Genomic DNA, 8322 nt, shown 5'->3' on the forward strand with positions numbered 1-8322 from the left:
GTTATTCTGCTGGTCATTCACCAGTTTTCGGAGGGCTCTAAATGCAGGCATCGAAATATGTAAAGACAGTAATGAAAGTTTAATTAGAAGTAAAGAAATTAATAAATTATTAAGTAACAATTAAGTTTGAATAACATAAGTTATGTTATTAAAAACTGATAGATAAAAATTAGGCATACCTTTTTATATTGTCATTGGTCTTTTCATCTAGACCATTGGTCTGTGGATGGTATGCTGCTGTGACACTTCTTTCAATTTGCAATAACTTGCAAAGATCAGAGTTGAGCTTCAACAGATAAGGACAAGGTTCTTATACTTCTTATACAAGCACACAAGAAAAAATTTTTGACCCCAGTGAAGTAAAGTTAAAAATGTAACTGAAAATTATTTAACACTTACTTCATTCACAAACTCTCTGCCTTGGTCTGACAAAATCCTTTTGGGGCAGCCATGTCTATATATAATGGAGCACAAGTGCTGGGCTACCTCAGATGCAGATTTCGTTTTTAATGGGAAAGCTTCAACCCATTTTGAAAAGTAGTCAGTTGCAGTCAGTATATACTGGAAGCCGCTTGACGTTTTAGGAAGCGGTCCAGTAAGATCTATACCAATAAGTTCCCACACTTCAGACACCTATCAAGGACAAATTAATAATTTGAATAACAATTTGTATAATGTACACATTAACATCGATGGTTAAAATTAGTTGGCAAACACTCCTGCCTTCATGAATATGAGCTAGAAGCATAGTTTGATGGGTAAAAGGGGCATAATATTTACCTAAATACACTGCAACGGTTGCACAGCAGTCAGTGGTTTCCCAACTTTTGACACTGGTCACATTCCAGAATCTTTAAGGTAAAAATATTTATGGAGTTCACGTAAATGTTCAACATTCTCATTTATAAAAACCCAAAAACATCATTAATGATATATTCTCTAACGAACAAACAATTTAGCAACAAAACTTTGTGTGTGTCTTCAAATCTCTGCCAGGCCTACAGGTTATTACTGTAATATCACTAATTAACCATATTTATTTATATTTTGCGAGTGTACAGTTTCTCTTTTAACTGATATTAAAAAAAAAAATTCTTATTCTAAACGGCATTTAACAACAATGCAAACAGTTAATACATACCCATGTTTTAATGTCAACTGTCATACCAAACCAGTAAAATCTGGAACACACTGCATTTAGCGTTTTGTGTGTGCCAGTGTGTCCTCAATTGGAGATGAATGAAACTCATGAAATATCTTCCTGGCATCATCCATGGTTTTACTACTTTTCTGGTTCCAACAAAGAGTTCTCCATCTGCAGTAGAACAATATATATTTATAAATTAATTTAACCACATATGTGAGTTGTTAGTATTAACAATAAATTACTGACCCTTTTGTTGGAATTTTGAGGCATATCTTCTGAGGTTTTGCCTCTGAGCCTTGTCATATCCTGAAGGGTAGGAGCCCGCAGAAATAAACGCGTAAATCTCTTCCCACTTCTTCTCCATATCTACGAATGTAAGTAAACATTTTCTTCTGAGCTTCAATATGTGCAGTTAACAATGCAAATAATGTAACTTATTAAATAACGACATTACCGAAACAGCCTTAAAACACCGAAGCTGCGGATTCAGAAGTGTTGTGCAAATACCACGTGTCCAGTAACTTGACAGCAGACTTCACCGAAGCTGCAAATTCGACAGTTTTGTGCAGAAAGCAGATAGCGACTTTACTTTAATATTGACAAACAATCACAAAGGCTTAAAAAACTCAAGTATCAACGTCAATAAAAAGTACTAATACTTACTACTTACCTATTTTCCTGCAAATATGACAACGGGGTAGCATTAAATCACAGCCGGATGTGCTTTGCTTCGCTTTATGTGTTGTGCGCATGCGCGCACATGCTCAGGAACAACGGGTAGGACGGTTTGCGGGGTAGGAGAAATTCCCAGAACACCGGCTCCCCGGTTTTCGATGCCGAGGGACGAGTGTTTGGTCTGCACAGCGGCGGGTTTTTCTACGGGTTTCCGAACCTTAGCGAGAGTGTGATTGAGTACGCCTTTCCTCTGCTCACTATATTTGAAAACTTTGTGGATAATCTGAAGAAAGATGGGTATGGGGAGGTGTTTGAAAGAGTTGAGGAGGAAGCGAAGGGAAATCCTCACCTAGAAAACATTATAGCCTCTGTTGTGGGGTCAAAGCAAGGCAAACCTGACGCGTTGTTGCATGAAGTTGAGAGTAAAACAGATTCTGAGGAGATGGCTGTGTAGAGACAGAATGATCGGAGTAGTTTGTTTGCCTGTTTTGTACAGATGAACTCTTATTTTACAAATTCTTAGTTTTTCACTCGTTATCATTATATCGACAAGGGGTATGGGGCTCTTGACAACCATTTTCACCGTTTTTGGAAAAAGTGAGGACAATTTGTGTTTCCTTTTTTGTTTTATCGTAGTTTTGTTTTTAGTTTTGACAGACTCGATACATTTAACTTTGTCATAATTTTTTTCTTTTATGAGCCTTTAAGATTAGTTGAGTGACCGCATGATTTTACATTGCTCAACTAGTGTAATGAAATCAGTTTTTCTACTGTGTGTGTGTGTGTGTGTGTGTGACCTCACTGTAGATGCTGAAGACGTTGTAATTCTTAACGCTTGTTGTATGTATTCAAGTAAAGTTTGGGATTTATTAAAGGCTGTTTGGATACAGCTTCTGTTTTGAGGCTGCGAGGTTTTTTATTTATTTCACATCCCCCCAAAAACACCATTTTTAAAGTTATGTTCTTGCATTGTATTTTTATGTTCTGAAGTAATATACCCAGTCTCATTTCTTCAGGCCACGCCCTCTAATACTGCGTATCTACCTCTTCACTGAGATCACAACCTGTCAGTTTTTGGCCGGCGGTCATGGGTTCCTTCCAATAATATGACGCGAGACTGGCACTTTATTAAAGAAGGCACGTATTAACAGCACAACCCACTAAAAAAACCAAAATGGCTTCCTTTTATACTCTACCTATTCGGGTGAGCATCCGGACTAGCCCGAGTATGGGTGTTAACTAATCAAAATGAAAGCATTAACGTACAATAACATTAGAGCACGTAACAAACATATACATATTTCCAAAATACGTACTATAAACAAATCAATAACATATGCTTCAACCGTTACTATCTATCCATACTCCCCTAACCCGGCACACTGGTCTGCTCCAGGAGCTCTTAAGCAGGTGATTGAGCCGCTTCCACATCCTGCAAGAAGCAACCGGGACAGGTGACTACTTTTACAAATTCTCTTTTCACATAGGTTACCGACAAATGATTAAATGTAAGCAGCTCTAACTTTGGCTCTTTTCTGACACAGGTAGGATGGACCTTGTCGCTTCACCTTTACAAGCTGTCAATTTAATCCTACATGAAAAAACCTAATAAAGAATTCATGAGAACTAGTGTGTTGTCTTTATTGTATTATTTTTAATTCCCAATCAATCAATTAATTAATAAAAATGCAAACTAGGTAATTCTTAACGCTTGTTACGTATGTATTCAAGTGAGGCTTGGGATTTATTAAAGGCTTTTCACTGCTATGCAAATGATACCCACTTTTATTGGTTAAACTGAGGTTATTGTAACGGGGCGTAAAAATCTTAGAAACACTGTCTAACAAGATCCTTACTCTGGACGGTATTGTCTTGAGCCGTCTGTTGTAGTGATTTGGCACATTATAACTAAAATTGAGGCACACAATCCCATCGCACAACATCACAACATTTATTTATTTACAAAAATAAAAAAAACTTTTTTCCACGGAGAGATGCCGCGGCCAACTCTACAGTTTTTGAAAATCGCTGCCACTCCCACCCGCTCTCTAAGATCAACCCACTTCCAGATCACACCCCCTTCTGTCATTTTAAAAAGAAGACTGCCGTCTCATTCCTTCAAAACCATTTTTAGCTCAAAAACAGAGAGAAGGATGGACTCTGCACCCCTGCGCCACACCGAGGAGGAGGGAAGTTCTGCGGCTGAGGGCACAATGGTACCCGACACCCCCGACTACTACAGACCCCCGGAGGAGCAGCGACATGCCGACGAGCTGGACGGCTGGGCGTCTTCTTTATTCATTGATGCCGTGAAAACGGCGGTGTATCATCTGGTCAACTTGGTAATCAACAAGTACCTCACTGACGAATGCAACGGCTGTAAGTCCGATCACCCCCGCCAGAAACAGCACGAGTGTCTGCAAGTCTTGGAGGATGATTTTTACTCCGACAACTATTACACCATCAGAAAAAGACTCCTCTTCCCTCGTTTCATTCCATCCATTCAACGTCTGCTGATTGCTCGCAACATCAAAATGGACGACGTCAAAGTCCGCATGGTGGCGGAAACTCTCTTGCACGAGCTGTTCCCTATTAATGATCTACGGTGATTTGGCCCCATAAAATAATAAGGCTTTAATGAAATCATTGTGATACAGAGATTTGATTTCTTGTGCATGCATTGGATAAAAAAATAATTGCAGTAAATGTAGTTTACCAACTGCTCCTCAGTCCAAACTGACTTTATGCTTCATACGTGTCAACTCAGGGAACTCCTGCCGTGACCTCCCCTCTGTGAGCACACACACACACACACACGCACGCACGCACGCAGAAGGAGAGAAACAGAAAGATCATTAATGCAGAGGCTTGCAGCAGCTCTTGGATTTTCACTCTCTGTCGGATTTCGGAAGAACGGTCACATAAATTTCATTACAAATTTTTTACCTTTGCTTCAACGTGTCTTTAAACCCTTTCTCGTTCAAATTGTTTATTCACATAGTAAAGAAGTAGCTCAATAAGTAGGAACAGCGATAGTTTAAAGACATTTTCTACAATAATTTCATCATCTGCAGTTTGTGAAAACTGCGGTTAAAAAAATAAATCAGTAAATTCACAAATGATGGACTCTTTTCAGAGGTACGCTTCATGTACTGATTAACATACACTTAAAAGATGTACATTAGGCTGCACACTCGTTATGCCATTACGGATTTTTCAAGAGTCTGTTTGAGCTAAAAAAAAAAAAAAAAAAACTTGAAATATATCTATGTATATTTTAACACAGATGAAATGTTTTTGGATAACAAACGAGTCACAATTTAAACACTGTTTGAATAATCAAAGAGATATTTATAAAGGGCAGGCTTACCGGGAGCAGAGAAACACGCTGTATTGTCTCTTTTGCATGAGACACACCAGAAACGCTCTGTGCAGATAGCAAAGTCTGTGCTGTGGGAGTGTCTGGACCCTCCACGCCGCACAACCTCGCACTGGTCCCCAGGGGTACGGCAAACTTGTAAGCCCTAGTTGGGCTCTCGAAAAATATGCTTGAGTTGTTCTTGCGTCCAACAAAAAATGAGTTCTAATATGTTTTATTTGTAATGTTACTGAGTTAGCGCCATTTAAAATCAAAAAATGATTAGTCTCTTAAATGAACGGCATCTTGTTAGACCGGGGACTTAAAAAACTGATGCATTGTTTTACATTTTGTGCACTTGGGCACACTTCAATGAAACTCGAAAAGTGGGACACACAATATGGAGATGATGACTCGGCATTTGTTAGGGAGGAGTGTAAGTATAGAGAGGAGGAATTCCCATTCATGTACTCTGCAATGTGCATTGTGTCCTTGTAACGTGTTTACTTTTTTTCCAAAATAAATAGCTGTGAAAAACCCATCAAAGTTGAGGTAAGTGGTTACCACAGTATGGTGGTTTTTTTTAATTTTTTTTATTAGGGTCAAATTTCTCTTTGGGTAAAAATTAAGCCAACATCCAAGTGTCAAAGGTCGGTTATAAAAAAAACAAGTCAGTCCCTGAAGCTTGTTTGTGCCACAGATACTAATTCAGTGACTGCGTGTGAGGAATGTTTTGGGACCTGTCTGATCTTAAAAAACTAACTTTGTTGTTACGTTACAGCAATATTGAGGAAAGATTTAACAGCTGATCGTGGAGCAGGATGAAGGTCAAAGGGAAACTCGCTGCCACGCTTCCGGTTATGCTTCCATCCGGCGTAGTCATCTGACCGGTCCGTGCTATATCGCCCCTCCTGACCCGGAGTGGCATATCGTGTTGTAGAAAAGTTTGTTTGATTCGCTCTCTCTCTCTCTCTCTCGCTCTCTCTCACTCTTACCAAAATAATAAATTCTCTGGGGGTTTTTTTCTCATACGTTATACGAGACAGAGGAAGCATCCCGATCTCTCGGAGGTAATTGACCGGGATGAACCGACGGAACTTATTCAAGTTCTCAATATGTGCGCTGTGCTTTTTTTCACTAAGGGTTATTTTACACGTACAATGAGTTGAGGCCAATATGAAATTCTTTGCTTGGCTGGAGGCATTAAGAAATACTAATAACGATTAGAGGGGTTGTTGACTCCTCCTCGATATGCGTAAAACAAGGCCGTTTTCTTTTAGGGTTTCTGTCTATTGAGAAAACCCATTATAAAAGTATCTAAAAAAAATGAAGAAAAACTCTTTACTTTGGTCTGAGAAGGAGTGGCTGCACAAAACCAAAATACCTCATCCGAGGGAGTTTTAATTGATTAAGTAAGGCCGATTTCTGAATATGTGCATTGCGCTTTTTTTTCCTCTAAGGCTTACTTTACACGAATGAGGTGGGCGGTCTGTAGGTTACAAGCGGATAGAAAGTTCTTCTTTTCATTACAAGCGCCTGCCTCCACCCCACTCTATAAAAATGCAATTTGTTGCTAGGCAGATAATCTTAAAGGTGTTTTATTGCGTCTGTAATATAAGAAAGTAAAATACATCCGCTATTAAAAAAAGAAATAGTTCTTTACTGACAAAATTGTCATAATATTTAAACAGAATTCAAACTGCTGTCTGTGGAAAACTAACTGCCGCTCTGTCTCTCTATACAGCACTGACTCAACAGAAATCTGATGCTTCACCCCCAGGAACCATACCCCTCCCTCTTTGATCCCCAGATCTCTTCCCCGTCCAAGTAGAGAGGAACGCAGGGCTGCAGAATGAAAGGATCCATCTTGCGTCTGTGCATAGGATAGTGTGCGCCCTCCTCTCTTTTTATTCTCCTACCTCCGCAGACCCCCTCCCTCTAAAAACTTTTTTTTTTTTTTTCTCAACAGGTGGCGCGATTATGGATCATATTACACACTTCCGAGTTTCCCCCTCCCTCTCCGGATGCAATTCGTCACGCTTAGGGATCAAATTACACACTTCCGGTGGGGGAGGGGAGGGGTCAAAAGGTCAAGGCTAGGGTCATCAATCAAATTTTGACACAAGCTGTATGGGAATAGTTTTTGATGTCCTTCCTTTGTAAGATGGGTTTTGATTAACTAGATGGTTTTGACCCTCAAACCACACATGGACAAGTCTGTGATTCAGGTCAGGTCTCACTCCACACATGAATCTCAGAAAGAGCATCTGAAGCAGATTCAGGTGGCATGGTTAGACAACATCCTCACCAACTAATGTGATTATTGTTTGAGATTGGAATAACGGTCTGAGACTGACCTGAAAAACAAACAAACAAACAACCAAAAAACGTGGTCTACACAGACAAAATTATAAAACCTCAAATAACTAGATACTGTATTTGGTGTAAATTATTCACTTTAGCTGTTAATGTTTATGTAGAAGTTACCTGTCAGAAGCAGCAGGATCACAGTGTGGTCCAAAAACAAAGAACATAGTTGAACTTTATAGATCAGTTGTGGAAGTATCCTGGAGTTCTGAAAAAAACAACATAAAGTGCCAGAAATGTGAATTGCTCTAAACTAATTCATTATTGTAAGACATTTGAAATATCTGCTATAACTACCGATAACTAATCACCAGTGAGGTAAACAAATATCTTGTAAAATTTTTCCAGCATGAAACGAAACACAGACTCGAATAATGGTAATATTGATACAGAAGAAAACTCTGAGAAAAAAAACATGCAGTGTTAATTAATCTTAAAATAGGGTGATATGGTACTATAAGGTCATTAAGATAAGATGGGGCCTGATTATTCAAGACCTTGTATGTGAGGAGCAGGATTTTGAATTCAATTCTGCCAAAAGCCAAAGCCAAAACAGGAGAAATATGCTCTCTCTTTCTAGTCCCTGTCAGTACTCTTGCTGCAGCATTTTGGATTAACTGAAGACTTTTGAGGGAGTTTTTAGGACATCCTGATAATAATGAATTACAGTAGTCCAGCGTGGAAGTAATAAACATGAACTAGTTTTTCAAAGTGAATAGTACTCTTTTTTTGCCTGATATAAGTGGCAAACAGAAAATAATGGTGGGTGATCGAA

At 39.0% G+C, this 8322-nt stretch overlaps 1 long non-coding RNA gene across 1 annotated transcript; it reads right to left on the reverse strand.

Moving 5' to 3' along the window:
- Positions 1-1277: 1277 nt before the first annotated feature.
- Positions 1278-3113, reverse strand: LOC120434195. The gene is made up of 4 exons (XR_005608981.1): positions 1818-3113; positions 1602-1691; positions 1394-1513; positions 1278-1315 (listed from the first exon to the last, which is right to left on the reverse strand). It is a non-coding gene; the product is annotated as an uncharacterized LOC120434195 (long non-coding RNA).
- Positions 3114-8322: the final 5209 nt, after the last annotated feature.

Source organism: Oreochromis aureus, linkage group 3, assembly GCF_013358895.1.
Source record: "Oreochromis aureus strain Israel breed Guangdong linkage group 3, ZZ_aureus, whole genome shotgun sequence".
NCBI lineage: Eukaryota > Metazoa > Chordata > Actinopteri > Cichliformes > Cichlidae > Oreochromis > Oreochromis aureus.